This window comes from Neoarius graeffei, chromosome 19 (genome assembly GCF_027579695.1).
Source record: "Neoarius graeffei isolate fNeoGra1 chromosome 19, fNeoGra1.pri, whole genome shotgun sequence".
NCBI lineage: Eukaryota > Metazoa > Chordata > Actinopteri > Siluriformes > Ariidae > Neoarius > Neoarius graeffei.
Window position 1 is genome coordinate 7,977,107 of NC_083587.1, and position 19,603 is coordinate 7,996,709.

At 44.6% G+C, this 19,603-nt stretch overlaps 1 non-coding gene across 1 annotated transcript; it reads left to right on the plus strand.

Annotated features, from left to right (window-relative positions):
* Positions 1 to 14,969: 14,969 nt before the first annotated feature.
* On the plus strand, positions 14,970 to 15,041 carry trnae-cuc (transfer RNA glutamic acid (anticodon CUC)). The gene has a single exon. It is a non-coding gene; the product is annotated as a tRNA-Glu (tRNA).
* The last annotated feature ends 4,562 nt before the right edge of the window (positions 15,042 to 19,603 follow it).

Sequence of the window (19,603 nt, forward strand, 5' to 3'; positions counted from 1 at the left end):
AAGTTCCAAGCACCACTGTAAGAGTGATGCAGAACTGAGTGGAGATGTTATCTGTAAGAAAATTTTCCCTCTCTCAAAGGGTTGCTGGTCACAGCCCATGGTCAGACTCTGAGCAGAAGCTTCAAGCTTTGTCAGTGTGAACAGTGTGTCTTGTACAAAGTGCTGTATGGGGTAAGAGACAACCAAGCAGCAATGCGAGAAGCGTCTGATCCGAGGTCACACGCACCAACCATCGTGCCCCAAGCCAACGTAAGGTTTCAGGCAGTGGTGATCCTTTCTCATTTTGCTATCCCTCACAAGCCATGCTAACAGTTACAATCCATGGACAAACTCAGAGATGAAGAGTGACTCAGTGAAACTGAAATTTCAATGATATAACCCAGATTCCAACCAGGGTGACAGAGATGCCAGAACAGAATCCAATTGCTTCCCTGATTATGGCTCTCCGGACTCTGAGTTATCTGTGATCCCCTACCAGAAAATCAGCTGCTGGTTGAAGCATTTTATGGTCAGCCAAGCATCTAACAGAGAATCTTCTAATTTGTTGTCAGACCTTTTATCCATTGCACCACTGACCCAAGCAGAGCCATGGTGAGATCCAAACTATGTATGATTTTCCATTTAGTCACTGTTCAATAGTGAGATGGAAAATGCAATGCCAAGACCCAGATTCAAGCCAGGGGGGTTGCTGCAGCTACAACAGAGAGTATAAACCACTATAGACCCTTTTCAGTCACGTGACCTTCGTAAACGCGACCACCATTTTGGACATGTAGTGGACTTCGGCTCGAATCAGTTTGAATGCGAGGAAGGCGACAAATGAAAAACATTAAAGAAAAAGGAGCGAGATGCAGAAAACACCTTCACTATCCAGCGACGTAGAGCATTTACAGGGCGAGCAGAGGGAGAAGTATTTGCAAAAATTGAGGTTAGCAGGCTTAGAGAATGATGTTTACCTGCTTCCACCAGGATTGTTCACTGACGTACGCTCCGGCTTGCTCCCCCTCAAATTAAGCAGCGCGCTCCGGCTTCCGGAGGGCGCTGCTTAATTTGAGGGGGACCAAGCCGGAGCGCGCTCCGGAACCTCGGCCGGAGCACTCTGGGAGCAAGCCGGAGAGCGCTGCTTAATTTGAGGGGGAGCAAGCCGGAGCGCGCTCCGGAACCTTGGATGTTGGATCCGGCAGCTATTTACACTGGATCCGGTGTAAATAGCTGCCGGATCATAATTACAGTAAACTAGTAAATACAGTAAAGGAAAAACTTGAGACTGAAAGGTTTTAACAGTCATTCAAATGACTGAATGTAAACATTGCTACAGTAACATATGTTGTTGACATTAGCTAGTCAACACTAGCTACTACAGAAGAACAAAGAGGTTACAATGGGTTATTTTAACCTATTTGGTTACACACTCGCCGCCACAGAATGTTAACAGCAATGTAATGCCTTTTCTGGCTAATTTTATTCGTCTTACCTCCAACAAAGTGGTCACTACACAAGCGTTGGTATGCCGAGGGCTGCCAATCTTTCCTGTTAATGGCCGCTATCCATCTTCTCCGTCGGGATCCGATAAAATGATAAACCTTGCCTTCTTTGTTGATGGTTACTACATCCAGGTGCACAACAATATAATGGCATGATGGAAGTCTTGCTGAAAGTAAAAACTTTCTTTGCTGCCGTTCCTCAATGTTGGCTGTGGTAAACTACTGGTAGTACATGTCCAAAATGGCGGCCGCGTTTGTCGTGACGTCACGTGAAAAGGGTCCATACTATCACTGCACACTACCTCCCAAGGCCGGAGTGCGTGATCGCGTTGTCACAAACTCAGTGGCTAGACATGGATCAGGCCATCCCGGCCCACTTTTGTCCTGGTGTTGTGAGAACAGTCAGCTTTTTAGTTCAGTTCAGTTCAATTTCATTGCTCATTTTATGTTAACACATGGCCAACTTACAATGAAATGCAGTGAATGAGATAAGAACCAGAAACAAGTCTCTCTGCATTGGAGCCCGACAGGAGTTTAACAGAATATCAGTTAAAAAAAAAGATTCAAAGTCCTAAAGATAAAAAAAATGGAAGTTAAATTCAAGTGAAAATAGAAATAACTGAGATGTATGCATGCATTGTCTCATGGGGGTAGTGTGGGGAGGGGGTGTAGCATAGCACAAGCGCCTGTATTCAGTCCCCCCAGGATTTTGCGGGCTTTTTTGTGATTGTTGCGGGCTAAAATGTCTGATGTTGCGGGGGGGTTTCCAAAAAATTGCGATGAAAGTTGCAGTGTTTTTTAGGTTTTTGTTGCAATTACATTGCAGGAGGAAGTGAAAGTTGTGAGAAATCGTTGCGATTTTCTCTTTTTGTGATTAAAATTGAGTATGTTAAATATTAAGTTCATTCATTATCTCTAGCCACTTTATCCTTCTACAGGGTCGCAGGCAAGCTGGAGCCTATCCCAGCTGACTACGGGCGAAAGGCGGGGTACACCCTGGACAAGTCGCCAGGTCATCACAGGGCTGACACATAGACACAGACAACCATTCACACTCACAGTCAATTTAGAGTCACCAGTTAACCTAACCTGCATGTCTTTGGACTGTGGGGGAAACCGGAGCACCCGGAGGAAACCCACATGGACACAGGGAGAACATGCAAACTCCGCACAGAAAGGCCCTCGCCGGCCCCGGGGCTCGAACCCAGGACCTTCTTGCTGTGAGGCGACAGCGCTAACCACTACACCACCGTGCCGCCCTAAATATTAAGTTATTACTGAAAAACTATTGATTAAAAAAACAAAGATACTGAGAAATGGTCCTATAAACAACTTTACCAATATAAAAGATTACCAGGACTACAAAAATGCAGAAAAATAGGCTTTACTTATCCAAATGCACCTGTTGGTTCAAAAGTTAAAGTGCATAGAACCTCACAGCACAACATGAAGTTACCTTAAAATATAATATAAATGCCTCAGCCTTCATGTAAGAAAAAAAAAACTATTAATACTAGTACTGCGTGCAAGCAGTCTCTCCTGAAGCCTAAATTAAACAATAATTATAAACTAATAAAATAAATGGCTCAGGCTTCATAGAAGAAAAAAAAACAATTTGAACAGAATCTCACAGTATGATGCTGAAGCTGCCTAAACAATGGAAAATAAAATACCATTTTGGCAAAAATGTTGGCATCCATTAATTTCTTGTATTAAGTAAAAAAATAATGTAAAGTGCACACAGTCCTTCACTGTAAACATAACACACTTTCAGTAACAGAATGTGGTGGCACGGTGGTGTAGTGGTTAGCGCTGTTGCCTCACAGCAAGAAGGTCCTGGGTTCGAGCCCCGGGGCCGGCGAGGGCCTTTCTGTGTGGAGTTTGCATGTTCTCCCCGTGTCCGCATGGGTTTCCTCCGGGTGCTCCGGTTTCCCCCACAGTCCAAAGACATGCAGGTTAGGTTAACTGGTGACTCTAAATTGACCGTAGGTGTGAATGGTTGTCTGTGTCTATGTGTCAGCCCTGTGATGACCTGGCGACTTGTCCAGGGCGTACCCCGCCTTTCACCCGTAGTCAGCTGGGATAGGCTCCAGCTTGCCTGCGACCCTGTAGAAGGATAAAGCGGCTAGAGATAATGAGAATGAGATGAGTAACAGAATGTAAGCCTATATAAACACTGACTCACACATGCTGCTTCTCTTGAACGGTGTTGCCAGATACTGCTGACGTTTTCCAGCCCAAAATATGTTCAAAACCCACCAAAATGCACTTAAAACCGCCCAAAATGTACTTGATGCCTATCTTGTAAAGTAAAAATATGCAGCTAATGATCAGTATACTATTTGTAAATCGAACAACAATGCAAACAACTTCTAAATGGCAACATGAGCCCGTCAGTGCTGGAGGTGAAAAATCTGCTGTCTGGTACTTGGCTCCATATGGTTGAATCAGATTATAACTTTGCAATCATCTGCAGTGTTCTGAATCCTACATGTACCAGTAGGTGACGCACACGCAGAATATTATGTAGGGTATGTTAGGTTACAATGCATATCTAACATCTGCATTGCTGAGGTTATTTATTTTTCATTTGTCTTTTATTTATTTATCTTTTTATTTATTTATTTATTTTATTTTTATTTATTTATTTATTTATCTTGGAGTCCCAGGGACTCCAAGAAGGCTGGATACTCTATACTGCTATTTGGCCCGTAGGCACAAACAACAGCAAGAGCCCTCTCCCCAATCCGAAGGCGCAGAGAGGCGACCCTCTCGTTCACTGGGGTAAACTCCAACACATGGCGGCTGAGCTGGGGAGCTATAAGGAAGCCCACACCAGCCCGCCGCCGCTCACCACGGGCGACTCCAGAGAAGTGGAAAGTCCAGCCCCTCTCGAGGAGCTGGGTTCCAGAGCCCAAGCTGTGCGTGGAGGTGAGCCCGACTATCTCTAGCCGGTACCTCTCAACCTCCCGCACAAGCTCAGGCTCCTTCCCCCCCAGCGAAGTGACATTCCATGTCCCAACAGCCAGCCGCTGTGTCCGGGGATCAGGTCGTCGAGGCCCCTGCCTTCGACTGCCACCCAATCCACACTGCACCAAACCCCTACTGCTACCTCTGTGGGTGGTGAACCCACAGGAGGTCGGGCCCACGTCACCTCTTCGGGCTGAGCCCGGCCGGGCCCCATAGGTAAAGGCCCGGCCACCAAGCGCTCGCATACGAGCCCCAACCCCGGGCCTGGCTCAAGGGTGGGGCCCCGGCTGCGTCCTACCGGGCGACGTCACGGTCCTGGATTTTTTCTCCATAGGGGTTTTTTGGTGAACTGCTCTTGGTCTGGCCTGTCACCTAGGACCTGTCTGCCTTGGGAAACCCTAACAGGGGCATAATGCCCCCGACAACATAGCTCCTAGGATCATTCAAGCACACAAAGCACAAAGCACACTATATTAATTTTATAGGCCTAGTTATTCTGCTTAATTTATTTTTGTCTACATCCATGTATTTTCATCTGTTATCCTGATTTTTGTGGATTTGTTAGATTGTACCTGTTTTATATACTTCAATTAAAAAAAAAGTTAGGCTATGATGCATGGCTGAATGTAACATGAGAAGAGAAAATGGAGAATGGATTGCGTCACTCTTATTTACTAGTTTATGAGTTCAGTTTCTGCACTACATTACACACATTCATATTAGTCTTATAGTTACATCGACATTTTTTTGTTGAAATAATACTTAGAGATTAATGTTTATTGCAAAAGATTAATTTATGCCAATAATAAAAACCCGCCAAATGAACGTCAAACCCACCCAATTTTTGTCAACCAGCCCAAGCCATTTTTTGCCCGCAAAGTAGAATTCAAAACCATCAACAATCTGGAATTCAACAATCTGGCAACACTGCTCTTGAACGTATACATAGAGGTAAGGCGGAAGGTAGTTTGTCGACGTCAGCTCAAGATGACGCCAACGATTGGTCAAATTTGCGGGAAAGTTGCAGTGATTGGATATAATTGCAACACCGCCCTGAATTCGCAGAGGTTGGTTGAATTTGCGTTGAAGTTGCAAATCGCAACATTGCGAAATCCTGGAGGGTCTGTGTATTGCATGTCGGGAAAATTTGACACGTGCGGCTACCAGTAATTGCACTTTGTTGAAGACAAATTAAGTACTGGCCATGTAAACAGAGTTTTGATATGTGTTGGTAAATGTGGAAACAGTAAATATGTAAATGTTTTGGTGATATGTAAACAGAGTCTTGAGATATGTTGGTGATATGTAAACAGAGTCTTGTGAAATGTCGACTGTGGACCTGTAGTAGTTTGAAATGATGTTTGCCTTCATGCCAAACTTCTTCAGCCTCCTCAGGAAGCACAGCCAATGGCGAGCTTTCCTGACCACAGTGTGGAACTTGAAGCTGCTGACCCTTTCGACCTCATCTTCGTTAATGTAGATGGCCTAGTGTGTCCTCCCTTGCTGTCTCTTGTAGTCCACTATCATCTCCTTAGTTTTCCTGACGTTGAGAGAGAGGTTGTTGTTGTTCTGGCACCAGCTGGCTAACGCCTTCACTTCCTCTCTGCATGCCGTCTCATTGTTGTCCATAAGGAGGCCCGAGATGGTTGTGCCATCAGCAATCTTGATGATGATGTTGGCGCTGTATTTAGCAGTGCAGTCATGGGTGAACAAGGGGTACATGAGGGGACTGAGCACATAGCCCAGTGGTGCACCTGTGTTCAGGATAAGCGAGGAGGAAGTGTGGCTACCGATTATCACCACCTGGGGTCTGCCTGTCAGAAAATCAAAGATCCATCTGCAAATGATCATCTGCTCATGAAATCATTAAATATTTCATCATGATTGCATTTTCTCTGCTCACCCCAAGGCAGTTTTACTTATTAAGTGCAAATTTGCAGCTAAATGCTTTCAATATCTTGCAACCTGATTTGATTTTGGTTGCTGGTCACAGCCCATGGTCAGACTGTGAGCTGAGCTTTGTCAGAGATAGCTTTCAGAAAACAGGTTTCAGTGGCTTTTTTGAAGGATGCTTTAGTTTCAGAAATTCTAAATGTAACTCTAAGAATGTTGAACCTTGGTCCTATCTACTGAGCTGTGCTCGGCTCTAAGATGAGCTGTATTGAATCATAGGATATGTATTTTCTTTTAGAACGTGAAGAATTTTGTCCATCAGCTCACTTTGAAAATGTTACCAGAATTTTGTCCATCAGGTCACTTGGAAAATCTTACCGTTGGAAACAGTTGGTGCGTTATGAAATGCAAAATATGATAAAGGAGACTCCAAATGCTTGAGCAACTGAAATCCTATAATCAGGCAAGAATGGGACAACATTTCTCTTTCAAAACTAAAGCACTTGGTCTCCTCAGTTCCCAAACATTTACAGAGTTTTGTTAAAACAAAAATTTGATGCCAGGAACACATTTTTGAAATGTGTTCCTGGCATCAAATTCAAAATTAGCATATCTTGTTCAAACAACAATAAAATTTCTCAGTTTCAACATTTGATATGTTTTCTTTGGACTGTTTTCAATGAAAGACAGGGTTTCCATGATTTACAAACCAACACATTCTATTTTTATTTATATTTTACACAGCGTCCTCACCAGAATTATTATAGTTTTGAAATTTTCATCTTTTTTTTTAGTTGTTCAGTTTGTTTGTTTTTTAATTTCAGTTTAGTTCTTCATTCATTTTACAAGCGCATAGGTAGGTTTAGCTTTATTTTGAGGAATTGACTAATTTTAGTTGAGTTTTTAATTTGTTTTAGTTTTTCAGGTCCAGTCACAGATATCCCATAATAACTAGATAGGCCACAACATTATCTGACTCAAGAGATCAAGGATGCAAGAAGCAAACTGTGGCCGTTAGTTGAACAGGCTGGGAAAGAGGGCAAGAAAGCAGGCTTCAAAGGCTCTGCATATATTGTTGGTAAAAAAAAATAGTAACAGTGAATGAAAACAATTTTTCTATTTGCTGCCATTCTTGTGTAGTACTGCCTTCTATGGGGTTAAACTCCTAAAAAGCATGTAATATGGTTTATTAAGCAATATCAATCTTTCTCATTTAAATCTTTGAAGCTGAGGTTTGCATGCTATACCGTTAGTCACCAGGTGGTGGTGCATTCCTGTCATGATTTGGTGTCACTTAAAATTAAAGAAGGAGAAAAAAAACTTATTTGTTTGAAAACTCTATCAATCAATGTGTTACTTTTATATTCAAATTATATGATATTCTCCTTTTTTCTGAGAAGGTTAAATAGTGTTTGGATTTCTTCCTCATGGTTGAATTTATACTTATTGAAGATAAGTTAGCATATATGTATTGACCTACTTGCCCTTACTGCTCAGGCTATAGGTTCATTGATCTGTTGTAGAGTTCATTTACATCAAGTGTTGTGAGAAAAAGTTGAAATTCTCTAGTTTTCAAAATTTTTTCATATTATTATTTCATGTCTTTGTTGTCTATCAATGCTAGGGGTCTTAAAGATAATACGAAATGTAAGGCATTATTTTTGTTTGCAAAGAAGTACAAGACAGATTTTTAGTTGTTTCAAGAATGTCACTCAACACCCAGTGATTAAAGCTTTTGGAGGTCACAGTGGGGAAACGATATATGGTTAGCTCACAGATCTGAGCATTCAGCTGGAGTTGGAATTTTTAAATATAACTTTAATGGAAATATTATTCAGACTAATATAGATTCCTCAGGACACTTTATTATTATGATAATAGCCATAAATAATATTAACATTATTATTTATGGATACCACTCTTTTATGGAGAATACCACCCTCTTTGATACCTTAGAAGAGAAAATTTCTGACTGGTTTACCAAATATCCTAATGCCTCTTTAATCTTGGGGGGGGGGGGATTTTAACATAGTATGAAACATTATCTTAGATAGATGGCCTCTGACTGATCACAGAGCGATCCATTTATCAATATCATTGTCTGGAGTTCAGTCAGCAAGTCTGAAAGCCTTATTTTGGAAATTGAATAGTTCTCTCCTGAACTTAACACAAGTCAAAGAGCATGTCAAAGATTTAATCAAAATTTTGCTTTTCTGAAAAAAAAAAATCATATTCATAAATCATATTCATAGTCGGCGAACACTGTGCAGGGGTGTGTAGAACCCTTTCTGATGGTTTTTATAGGTTCTCTGTCCACTTGCACAACTTCCTCTAAGGCCTTGGACTTGACAGCCCTGGCCTCGAGAGCCCTGGCCTTGAGAGCCCTAGCCTTGGCAGCACATGCGCTGGGGAGAAAAAAAAAATTATGAAAAAAAATAAATAAATTCTGAAATTTAAGACTCTAGAGGGGTGTGTTGAACCCAGGCCTGATGACCCCTCCTGATATTTTTGTGGTGCTTTTATACATGAAAAGCACATATGCAGGTGTAAAAAGCTCATGTGCTTGGTGAGTCAGCATACATGCTAACCCTGAACTGTGGGACTTTGTCATTTATCTGCCTGATGCCCATGGTAAAAAAAAGTCAGGTCTTAATCATCATCAAAGAGAGAGAGAGAGAGGATTGAGTGTGAGAGGACTACCAGGAAATACAGAAAAATAAAAAGACATTAGATTACAGGGAACTGACCATAAGTTTGGTGTTCTCTTCCAAGAGAGACAGTCACAGCTTAGGCCAAAACTTTGCTGAAAGCAACCCAACCCTGGACCCTTGGACCCACTGATTAGCACCTGTATACTGGCCAAAATTCATATAACAAGTTTGGAGGCTTTGGGATAGATTTAACTTTTAATTCCATTTTTCAACTTTTTTTTTATCTAATCAGGCCATGGAACTGCAACCCAACTTGCTAACCCAGGCTGCAACCCAAACCCCCATGGCTCTTTGTCCTCCTTAATGGCCCTTCCTTTGTTTTGGGCCCTCTGGTACACCAGTCTGCCTGCAAAACCTCACTGGAGGCCAATATAGCCCACTATTGCATTCTGGTGGTCAGAGCAGGTAATGCAGTGCCACCTTAGCTTCTTCCCTGGAATGGTTAGCAATGGTGCTGAACTTCCCGACGAAAGTGAACTGAGATTTATTGCCATCTGATGGTCAGAGCAGGTAATGCAGGGCCACTTCAGCTTCTCCCTGGGATGCTGACCTCCCTGACTTGAGTGATCTTAGATTTATTAAATGACAGTATAAAAAAAATCATATCCTTTTTGGGCTAACACTGTACATACTTGGTCAGCAAGTATGCTGAACTTCCCGACTTATGTGAGCTGGGATTTATTTAATGACTGATGGGTTTTGTGAGTTTTCTGTCAACATGAGTAACTATGGGTGGTAAAAGAGAGCAACTGGACTTGCTTGAAGATTCTTGAAGACGTTTCACCTCTCATCCGAAAGGCTTCTTCAGTTCTGTCTGACTGGTAGGGAGTATCAGGTATTTATCCTCTCATGGATGAAAAGCTCATCTAAGGTGTCGTTGAGTCATCCTGTTGGAGTGGGTCACTGGGGGCTGAATGTGAATGGCCTCCAGAGTCATTAGGGTGATCAATGGATTGCCCGTTAAGGTGATCAATGGAATGCTCATTCTCTCCGTCCTCCTGTGAGCCACTGAAAACAGCTGGGTTTTGGTGTGCATTCAGTTGTCTGGGAAGTGTGCCAAGGACTGCATTGTAGGTGGCTGATAAATTATGTCTTAGACCCCCACCTCTGTTCAGTGATGGCCGTTCCAGGTTGACAAAAATGGCTTCTTTAACTCCTCGCTCATACCAACGATCCTCTCTGGCTAAAATGCATACATTGGAATCCTGAAATGAGTGTCCTTTGTTGTTAAGATGAAGGTAGACAGCAGAGTCCTGGCCTGAGGAACTGGCTCTCCTGTGTTGAGCCATACGCCTGTGAAGCGGTTGCTTGGTTTCACCAATATACGAGTCCATGCATTGCTCACTGCACTGAATTGCATACACCACGTTGTCCTGTTTGTGTCTGGGTATTCTGTCCTTAGGGTGGACCAATTTCTGCTTCAGGGTGTTACTGGGTCTGAAACGTACCAGAATGTTGTGTTTGTAGAAGATCCTCCTGAGTTTCTCAGATAGATCAGAAATGTAGGGAATGACAATGTTCTTGCGTTTGTTCCTGTTATCCTCCTTGTCCGTTACATTCCTTTTCCTGCTCTTGAAGAAAGACCAGTTGGGATACCCACAGTTCTGAAGTGCTTTCTTGATGTGATTCTGCTCCTTCTCTTTTCCCTCTACCATTGTAGGGATGTTCTGAGCCCTGTGCTGCAAGGTCCTAATGACCCCCAATTTGTGTTCCAGCGGGTGGTGAGAATCGAAGAGTAGGTACTGGTCCGTGTGTGTGGGTTTCCGGTAGACCTCGATGCTAAGGCTTCTGTCTTGTCTAATGTGTACATCACAATCCAAGAAGGCTAGATTATTCCCACTTACGTCCTCTCGAGTGAAATTGATGTTAATATCCACTGCATTGATGTGTTTAGAGAAGGCTTCCACTTCATGGGCTTTGATTTTAACCCAGGTGTCATCCACATATCTGAACCAGTGGCTGGGAGCAACTCCTGAAAAAGTGGTCAAAGCTTTATGTTCCACTTCCTCCATGTAAAGATTGGCCACAATAGGGGACACCGGTGAGCCCATGGCACATCCATGCTTCTGTCTGTAGAAACTTTCATTAAACTGGAAATAAGTGGTAGTCAGGCAGAGGTCAAGCAGGGTGCAAATCTGGTCCGTGGTGAGGTTCGTTCTATCCAGTAAGGTGTTGTCTTGAAGGAGTCATTTTCTAACAGATTCAACTGCTTCTGTGGTGGGAATGCAGGTGAAAAGAGAAGTGACATCATAAGAAACCATGGTTTCATCCAAGTCTAGTTTGAGGTCTGCAACTTTAGTAGCAAAATCTTGGGAGTTTTTGATGTGATGTAGCGTATTCCCAACAAGAGGAGCCAGGATGGTGGCTAGGTGTTTGGCAATGTTATAGGTGACAGAGTTTATACTGCTGATGATAGGTCTGAGTGGAGCTCCTTCCTTGTGAATCTTGGGGAGTCCGTATATGAGAGGAACGGCTTCCCCGGGGTACAATCTGTAGTACAGAGATTGGTTGATGGCTTGGTCCTTTTCTAGTTGTTGCAGGCAGCTAACAACTTTCTTTTTGTAACAACTGGTGGGGTCCCGTCTTAAGGTTTCATAGGTGGTTGTGTTGCTGAGGAGACTGGTCATCTTTGAGTGGTAGTCCGCTGTGTTTAGCACCACTGTGCATCTCCCTTTGTCAGCAGGAAGGATGGTGATGTCCCGGTCTCTTTGAAGCAATGTAAGAGCCCTCCTTTCTTGGCTGGTGAGGTTGGAGGGGGGTGCTTTTGCACCGGACAGAGCAGCTGATACCTTCAGTTGTTCTGCCTCTGTGTTGGTCAGGTTGTTGTTTCTGATGGCTGACTCTGTGGCTGTGATGAGATCTATCACTGGTATCCGCTCTGGTGAAACTGCAAAGTTAAGTCCCTTGGATAAAACATCTTTCTCTGGTTGGGTGAGTACCCTATCGGATAAGTTCTTCACCCATTTCTCTTCTATGTCCGGTTGTGTAGCCTGGTCAGATTTCTTCCTCCAAGTCAGCACTTCTGTCTTCCTGGAGGAGGTGGTTTTAGACAGCAATGTTTGGAATTTGCGTATCTGTCGTTCCTTGCCTTTGGTATGTTGTGAAATCTGTGCCTTCTCCGCGAAATCAGAGACTCGTTCCAAAACTTCACTGGGAAGAAGTACTGCCAACTCTTCAAACATCAGTTCAGTCTTGTTCTGGAGAGCATCAATAGTGAAATGTACTTGTCTCACTCTCTCGTTGAGAAGCTGCTTCTGGGCTTTCTGTAGGATTATTTCAGCTCTGTGTCCTTTGACCGTTGAATGCATGCGTAGGCTAGTGGGGATAATGTTGGATTGTCGGCATCTCAGGTTGAAACGCAGGTGGTTCCTGTAGTCTGCCAGTTTTCTGGAAGTCCTCTCATACTCCTGCACCAGTCGAAGGGTTCTCATCCCAAAGTGCGTGGAAACATGTCTGTGAATATTCTCAGTCATCCAGGTCATAGTAACTATGGGTGGTAAAAGAGAGCAACTGGACTTGCTTGAAGATTCTTGAAGACGTTTCACCTCTCATCCGAAAGGCTTCTTCAGTTCTGTCTGACTGGTAGGGAGTATCAGGTATTTATCCTCTCATGGATGAAAAGCTCATCTAAGGTGTCGTTGAGTCATCCTGTTGGAGTGGGTCACTGGGGGCTGAATGTGAATGGCCTCCAGAGTCATTAGGGTGATCAATGGATTGCCCGTTAAGGTGATCAATGGAATGCTCATTCTCTCTGTCCTCCTGTGAGCCACTGAAAACAGCTGGGTTTTGGTGTGCATTCAGTTGTCTGGGAAGTGTGCCAAGGACTGCATTGTAGGTGGCTGATAAATTATGTCTTAGACCCCCACCTCTGTTCAGTGATGGCCGTTCCAGGTTGACAAAAATGGCTTCTTTAACTCCTCGCTCATACCAACGATCCTCTCTGGCTAAAATGCGTACGTTGGAATCCTGAAATGAGTGTCCTTTGTTGTTAAGATGAAGGTAGACAGCAGAGTCCTGGCCAGTGCTCTGGAGGGAAAAAAGGGCACTTTTTTGTGCATGTGGAACACCTTATTATAAAAGTCTGAGATTTAACCCTCCTCTTGTGTTCGGGTCACCACTGACCCATTTTAGTTTTTAAAGGTGTAAAACAACCACTTAATGTTAATTTATTACATCAAGGCTTTTTGACTTTGCCAGGAATCTCTAGTTGAACAAAATAGAAAATGAAATTTTTGTTTTCCTAAATCTGAAAATGGTCTAGCAAAAAATATAATACTTATGTGCAGTTGTTTCTGTATGTGACGGGCTACTTCACGACAAAATAATTACAGCTTGGGCTTAGAGGGCAAACAATACATTTTCACTTGATTCATGTGTTACCTGGCTGGTGGGGCAGGGGAAGAGCTGACTGACTGCCCGATGTGTTGTCTGCGCTACGACAAGGCCGTGGCTTCCAGGATGCTATGCTGCTGCAACCTCACATTGAATGCACTGCACGCTTGTTCACGTGACAGAGCAAGAGAGACAGAGGTCCAGTGTGTGTGCGGAGGGGGCACACATCGGGACATTATTTTCACACACGCTTTTAATGCTGCGGCTTTTCTAAAAGATCATGTCGACATTGGCCTCAGTAAACTGTAAAAAAAAATTCAAAAGGGCACTTTTTTGGACAGAGGGCAGAGGGGCACGTGCTTGAGCACCACCTCGTGTCTATCTGTGCATGCCACTGCCTGTCAAGGGGGGAGGAGTCAGCTGCAGGACGGATGGCTCCCCGGCCTGAGTTGGGCAGTGGGGGTATGTGGCAGCAGGGGTGTGGTCAAGCATTGGTCTGTGAATGGAGGGCGGAGTCAGGGAAGGTAAGCGGCAGAATCACTGCACCTGACGGGATTTAACCTGTGTTTGTGTGTCTTCCCCAGTGACCACGCCCTATAAGAGGAGAGGGAGAGCAGAGGAAGGGGGTTCTCCCCCAATCAGAACACTTGTGTGTGTGTGTGTGCGTGCATGCGTGGGAGAATAAATGTAAAGGTGAAAAGCTAAAATAAAAGAGTTTTTGCGAACTCAGTTCTGGCCTGCCATGCTTCTGTGCTCCACCCACCTTAACTATTTTTACATGTATGTATAACGGCAGTTTTTGTTTGCATGCTTTGGTTGATGGATCTTTCTCCTAACTTTCTCCTAATGTTTGTAAAGTGGGAACCTCGGGAAAGCTTTTGGAAAATGTTCCCTTTTGGTTGTATTAAAGTTCCCCTTTCTATTGTCATCCAAGAAAACTTTGGAAAACCTGATGACAATGTTCCGGTTGGGTTCTTTGTGCATTAGCTACAGACATACAGTCAAGAGTGAATTTGAGTAAATAAAAGTCAAATTTGAGGGTTAGATGAGGACATTCAGTCAGTAATAAACTGTTAACAGTTAACTGCCTTGGTGAATGAATATCACTAAATTCACATTTGTTTGCTCATTGTAGTATCAGCACAATAAGCTGGTATCAAAAGGAGCAACCTGCCAGAAAAACTGCAATAATATTGGGCTAGATGTCAAGGTCAGTCAAACTTGTAAAAACAACAGAACCCTATCCCAGAGAATAATTTGTGAAGATGTAACTTAAAATTTGCCTTATTTTTGCAGATGCCCCAAAGGTACTGTGCCCAGCCAAAAGTTCTGCACTCAGCTGTGAGAAGCACCAGAGGGACATCCACCGGAGGGCCTCGGAGGAACTGCGCCTGGCCATGAGATGCTCGTAAGGTACCAGACACAGACATGATGACAGGTTCACAAAGGTACCACCCCAAGCCACTCGAGGACTGCAGAGGTACTTTGCCCAGACAGTACATAGAGCCTCAAAGGTATTACACCCAGCCACGGGTGGTCCTCAGAGGTCCTGTGGCCATTCCCGTTCATCACTGGGCACTCCCTGGTGGTCTAGTGGCTAGGATTTGGTGCTCTCGCCGCCGCGGCATGGGTTCGATTCCCAGTCAGGGAAAAGTCTTGGCTTGGGGGTGTTCCCCCCCAACATTATTACTAAAATTACATCAGACACTTTGTCGGAGCAAACACTTCCTTTGAGCTAGATTCAAACCAGTAACCTAAGGGTGGCCATCATAAGCAACTACAGTCTTCCGCTCTTCCAACTGAGCTATCAAAGGGTACCCTGAAGTGCTTTTCTGGTGAGTGAGCCATCAAGCAACATCTCTAACAGCACTTGCTTTTACTATACTGCATATATATTGTTGTGTGCCAAAACTCGTTTTGCACAAGCTGGCTTAACCTACCAAATTATGTGCACCTGCAATATGCAACACAATGAAATAATTTAGAAAATCTATTATAAATAGTGATTTCTCTTCAGTCTTTTAAGGCTGATGAAAAGCTCAGTTTCAAAAGAATAGAAACAAATGAATGGACCTTGTTTGTTTCGGGCATTTTGGCAAATGTGAAAGCAAACTCCTGAGAAGTTGTGTTGACGATGACTGTGATACTCTGTACACAATACTCCAGTCAACTTCCAGGTTCTATTAAAACAGTATTCATTTTTAGTATTCCAGACCTTGAGGCTTTATTTCCTATTCTGATTTATTCAAATGGATTTATTCAAACGTTGTAGGCTTGTCCTCACCAATTTACCAGTGGCCTTCACAGAGATGAGAGCATGAAGAGTAAGGGCAAAGTGCAAGGGCAGGAAAAGCTTGTTGGTACTGGAATGACATTGTGTGGCCATACAGTGTAGTTGCTTCTAGATATTCTCAAAAAAAGATCTGAAAATTTATCTCTGCTCATGCTGGTAATGAAGATACTTAAAGTTGAAATGCTGACTTGTGTTTTTTTTGTTTTGTTTTTCTTTTTGCGGCTGAGGAACCATGTGACTGTGTATCACTATCATCACCATTGTTGTTTCCACAGTCAGATCTACAATTATTGTCTTAGCTCAGTAAAGAAGGTTTGTGTGATTGTCCTGTGGCTTGCTGGGATTGATTGAATGATTGATTTTTCTTTTCTTTTTAATGTATTGTGGTAGCAGGGGCGTGGTCAAGCTTCGGTGTGTGAATGGATGGTGGAGTCAGGGAAGGTAAGGGGCAGAATCATTGCACCTGATGGGAATTAACCTGTGTTTGTGTGTCTTCCCCAGTGACCACGCCCTATAAGAGGAGAGGGAGAGCAGAGGAAGGGGGCTCTCCCCCAACCAGAACACTTGTGTGTGTGTGTGTACGTGGGAGAATAAATATAAAGCTGAAAGGCTAAAATAACAGGGTTTTTGCAAACTCAGTTCTGGCCTGGGCGGCACGGTGGTGTAGTGGTTAGTGCTGTCGCCTCACAGCAAGAAGGTCCTGGGTTCGAGCCCCGTGGCCGATGAGGGCCTTTCTGTGTGGAGTTTGCATGTTCTCCCTGTGTCCGCGTGGGTTTCCTCCGGGTGCTCCGGTTTCCCCCAAAGACATGCAGGTTAGGTTAACTGGTGACTCTAAATTGACCGTAGGTGTGAATGTGAGTGTGAATGGTTGTCTGTGTCTATGTGTCAGCCCTGTGATGACCTGGCGACTTGTCCAGGGTGTACCCCGCCTTTTGCCCGTAGTCAGCTGGGATAGGCTCCAGCTTGCCTGCGACCCTGTAGAAGGATAAAGCGGCTAGAGATAATGAGATGAGATGAGTTCTGGCCTGCCATGCTTCTGTGCTCCACCCACCTTAACTATTTCTACAGTGGTGCCGAAACCCGGGACAGAGTACAGAAGAGAACAGCCCCATGGAGTCCTCCCCCTTCAAGGACCTGGTCCATGCCCTCGCCTTGGCCCAACAGAGCCAGCGCTGGTCGCCCTCTGGAAGGAGCAGGAACAATGGTTCGAAGCCCTGGTGCTGGCACAGCAGGAAGATCGCCAGGCGTTCCGGCACCTGCTCGCGTCAGCGGGGTCCACCATCACCACTGCTGCAGACCCTCCCCACCTCACCCTAATGAAGATGGGTCCGCATGACGACCCCGAAGACTTCCTCGCTCTTTTTGAGCAGGCAGCAGAGGCATGGGGTTGGCCGGTGGAACAGCGCATGGCACGCCTCCTCCCCCTGCTAATGGGCGCGGTGCAGCTGGCCATGCTACAGATCCCCGCCAACAGCCAGCTGGTCTACGTCGACCTCCGCAGGGCCGTCCTCCAATGTGTGGGACGCACCCCGGAGCAGCAATGGCAGCGCTTCCATTACTTCCATTCAGTTACTTTTCCTGCCGGTGGTGGCTGAGGGCCGACAACCGCGACACTGAGGGAATCATCGACCTGGTAGTGCTGGAACAATTCATCGCCTGACTTCTGGTAGGAACAGCGGAGTGGGTCCAGTGCCATCTCCCGGCGCCGCTGGATCAGGCCATCGAGCTGGCAGAGGACCATATGGCAGTTGTTCCGACGGCAGGAAAGCATGTCTCCTCTTCTCTCTCTCTCTCTCTCTCTCTCCCCCTTCTGTTCCTCATCCTTGCCCCATTCCCCCACCACAGAGGCTTCTTCCCTGAAATGGTCAGCAAGAATGCTGACCTTCCTGACTTGAGTGATCTTAGATTTATTAAATGACAATGTAGAAAAAAAATCATATTTTTTGGGGCTAACACTGTACATACTTGGTCAGCAAGTGTGCTGAACTTCCCGACTTATGTGAGTTGGGATTTATGTGAGCTGGAAGATGCTAAGACACTACAGTATCTCATCTTGTTATCTCTAGCCACTTTATCCTGTTCTACAGGGTCACAGGCAAGCTGGAGCCTATCCCAGCTGACTACGGGCGAAAGGCAGGGTACACCCTGGACAAGTCACCAGGTCATCACAGGGCTGACACATAGGCACAGACAACCATTCACACTCGCGGTCAATTTAGAGTCACCAGTTAACCTAACCTGCATGTCTTTGGACTGTGGGGGAAACCAGAGCACCCGGAGGAAACCCACACGGACAACATGCAAACTCCACACAGAAAGGCCCTCATCAGCCACGGGGCTCATCAGCCACGGGGCTCGAACCCAGACCTTCTTGTTGTGAGGTGACGGCACTAACCACTACACCACCATGCCACCCCACACTACAGTATACCAGAGAAATTTGTATCTCTAATCCAGAGTACATACAAGGACATGAAATGCAGAGTAGCTCATGCAAGACAGCTAACAGAGAGCTTTGATGTGAGGACAGGAGTACAGCAGGGGTGCTTACTGTCGCCACTTCTTTTCCTCCTGGTTATTGACTGGATCATGAGGACAACTACTAGAGGAAAGAGCAAGGGGATCCAGTGGACACTCTGGAAGCAGCTAGAGGATCTAGATATTGCCGATGACCTGGTACTCCTCTCACACAACCACAAACAGATGCAAGATAAAACAACTCATCTAGACACAACATCAGTCAGTACAGGACTCAAAATCAGCAAAAAGAAGACTGAACTCATGAAGATTAACGCTACAAACAGCACACCAGTCACAATCGGAGGGGAAGAAGTGAAGGAGGCTGAGTCCTTTGTGTACTTGGCAAGCATAGTAGACCATCAGTGGGGCATGGATAGAGATGTAACAGCCAGGACAGAACCCAAGTCTGACGATTCCTGATGTTTTTAGGGTGCTTTTATACATGAAAAGCACATATGCAGGTGTAAAAAGCTCATGCGCTTGGTGAGTCAGCATACATGCTAACCCTGAATTGTGGGACTTTGTCATTTATCTGAACTGTGGGACTTTGCCATTTTTCCACCTGATGCCCATGGTAAAACTGAGCAGTGGGATGTTCCCATTTTTCCGCCCGATGCCCATGGTAAAACTGAGCAGTGGGACATTCCCATTTTTCCACCTGATGCCCATGGTAAAAAAACTCAGGACTTAATCATCATCAGAGAGAGAGAGGATTGAGAGAGAGAGAGGACTACCAGAAAATAAAAAGACATTAGATTACAGGGAACTAACCGTAAGTTTGGTGTTCTCTGCCAAGAGAGACAGTCACAACTTAGGCCAAAACGTTGCTGAAAGCAACCCAACCCTGGACCCTTGGACCCACTGAGTAGCACCTGTATACTGGCCAATATTCATACAAGAAGTTTGGAGACTTTGGGATAGATTTAACTTTTAATTCCATTTTTCAACATTTTTTTATCTAATCAGGCCATGGAACTGCAACCCAACTTGCTAACCCAGGCTGCAACCCAACCCTCCACAGCTCTTTGTCCTGCTTAATGGTCCTTCCTTTGTTTTGGGCCCTCTGGTACACCAATCTGCCTGCAAAACCTCACTGGAGGCCAATCTAGCCCACTATTGCATTCTGGTGGTCAGAGTAGGTAATGCAGGGCCACCTCAGCTTCTTCCCTGGTATGGTCAGCAAGTATGCTGACCTTCCCTACTTGAGTGATCTTAGATTTATTAAATGTTAATGTAAAAAAAATCATATTCTTTTTGGGCTAATACTGTACATACTTGGTCAGCAAGTATGCTGAACTTCCCGACTTTTGTGAGCTGGGATTTATTAAATGACGATGGTTTTTGTGAGTTTTGTGGCATTCTAGATGTGCTGCGTGAAAATTGGGAGGAGGGACCTTCAA